This window comes from Lissotriton vulgaris, chromosome 6 (assembly GCF_964263255.1).
Source record: "Lissotriton vulgaris chromosome 6, aLisVul1.2, whole genome shotgun sequence".
In the NCBI taxonomy this organism is placed as follows: domain Eukaryota; kingdom Metazoa; phylum Chordata; class Amphibia; order Caudata; family Salamandridae; genus Lissotriton; species Lissotriton vulgaris.
Window position 1 is genome coordinate 1281334716 of NC_141694.1, and position 2569 is coordinate 1281337284.

The window sequence follows — 2569 nt, forward strand, 5'->3', positions numbered from 1 at the left end:
TTTAACCGAAAAAGCGCCTTATTACACAAAAGGGAGTACATATTATGTGAGGATGTACCATCTGTACATCCTGTTACCACGCCCATCACAGCTGCATGACACTGCAGAGGGGCTAAGTTCCTCTTTTCTCAAATACAGTTAGAGGATGTGGCCTTCTGTTATGTCGAAAGAATTGGGTGGAAGTTGACCTTTAGCACACAAGCAGGGTGGGGGCTACAAGACTGGAGGAAGAAGCCTCGCAGACAGCGGTGCTGGATGAATTCTTGATCAGACCTGCTTTTTGCTTACTTTAACAGAAAATGGCAGCACTCTGGCCAATCTAACCAAGGCCTATAACTTTGAACAGAAGGGCCTACACAGGGGTTCATGCTAACTGAGTGATAAGAATGTCCCAGGATATGTATACAGTAAAATCTTTCCCTCTCTCATTCCCTCCTCTTGTTCATATTATTGAACAACATTGAACATCATTTGATCCACATTTTTAGCCTGTGCCGGGGGTAGTGACCACGGTGAGTCATGAAGAAGCGACTCTTCGGTGTTCAGGGCAGTTCCTAAGTCTTCATGTGGTGCCCCTGATATGTCACACATTGTCTCATAAGGATGTACCAAGTCTCTCCCCGAGGGAAGTGGTGGGCCACTATGAACCTGGGCCTGGTAGTTACTATCCAGAGGAACCTGTAACGAGCGAGAGTCAGGGATGGTAAGCTCTACTATGTTTAAAATTGCTAACTCTTCCCCGTCCCCTTGTCCCGTGCGTACTCCTGTGTATTCTCCTGAGTCTTCATAGTTCATCTCAACTACCTTAGACCTCAATCTCTTAACACAATACAGCATAATCTGTGTCCCAAAACACATCAGCACCAACACACATAATATAGGCATTATAAATGTTAGCACTGCAGATAGCCATGAAGGCATCCAGTCCAAGTTGGACAAATTACGTAAAACATCTGCTTTCGCACCTCCTTCCTCAGGCATCTGTCTCCCCAAATTGTTCAAGTCCTTGATGGCCTTTGTAAGTGTTCCATTATCCGCATCATTGGCCAAAATGAAGACACAGCAGGACGACTTTCCCACTTTGGCGCATCCACCACTATTCATCGCAGTTAGCTGGTCCAGAACATAGTGGTGTTCCAGAACCATGAGTCTCAAAGGTCGTAGTTCTTCTTTCACGGCGTTGAACCCATCACGGGTGTTGTTGACAAGCTGCATCAGCTCGTACCTGGTCACTTGGAGCCAGGGAGCATTAGCTTTGGTCTGGAACAAGGGGAAAACACCCCCGAAGAAAAGTTCAGCCTCGTTGAAGATTCAGAATCCTTGTGGAATGTCCTGAAATGGGCCATGTGAGAAATACTTCTTGACTTTCTTTTTCTGGTGATGGAGCAGAGTGACATCATTTGTCATTGGGTGGGTATGAATGTGAGAAATGTTTGCTGCTGGAACAACCAGATGCAGTTCATGCATCATCACAATGGAACAAAGTCCTTGCCATTGGGGAGGCAGCTGCAGATAGATATGATCTCCGCAGGCCCAATAGATGTCCATGAGGCTGGAGGTGCCGTACTTAAGGTCCGAATTAAAAAGTGTGTTACTGCAATTAGTATTTCCACCCACAGGAACTGTTCCATTACCTAGGAAGCAAAGGAGAGGAGACTTTAGCTTGTATGCTCTTATTCGTTTGTATGGTGTACCCTCATTGAAGGTGTATCTTCTAGTTTCCTGTGCCCATATCTCAGCACACTCCCTCTCAATATCCTCATTGAAATAATGTTTGTCCTCTTGTCCTACAATTGGGCTACCTAAGGAGGCTGCCTTACATATTAAGTCTTGTGGACCATTCCACTTGCTGTTGAAATAAATATTGGCCTTCAGGTGCAGAATTGGTCTCCACTGACAAGGGAATGTGTCATGGGTATGGTTAGCTCGTTGATGTTCGGGTGAGGGGCATTTCGATGGGGGTGTTGGGAAGGGAAAGTACCCTAGTATCTTATAGTAATGTTCCCAAACCTGCATTATATCGGCAGGTACTTTCATATCACGGTAAACCTCCATTCTTCTTTCAATTTCCAATGGATTAGTGATGACCGTAAATGTTACATACTTGTCATCCCACTCGGTGGTATTTACAAATGCATCATCCACTTTGGCTGAGTGGAGCTGTATTTGACCATGTATGCGGCAAAGAAACAGGTGTAAAAGACATTTGGCTGTGGGCGGTGGGACTTCTTTGAGAAAGATCAATCTATCTGCGCCTACAGCGTGAGGAATGTGTGAACATACAAAGCATGACTCATTTGTGACCTTCCTTCCAACCTCCCTCATGTCTCTGTACCACATGTTGTCTAATAGAACATTGTGAATCTCATTATCCTCTGCTCTCTCACTAGGGCGCTGGGAGTGGAAATCAGGCATAGAGTGCTGGTCGAAGGGGTAAACAACTGTGTTTTGGAGATTACTGACCCAGTCTGAAATTTGCGGAGCCTGTTCTTCCTTATGTTGGGTACACGATGTATATCTAACTGGCACTTCCTCGTGACCCATTTTATCTCTGACACTTAGTTTATTT

The 2569-nt window shown here is 45.2% G+C and overlaps 1 pseudogene; it reads right to left on the bottom strand.

Annotated features, from left to right (window-relative positions):
- Window positions 1-447: 447 nt before the first annotated feature.
- Window positions 448-2340, bottom strand: LOC147708780 (uncharacterized; annotated as a pseudogene).
- Between the last annotated feature and the right edge of the window lie 229 nt (window positions 2341-2569).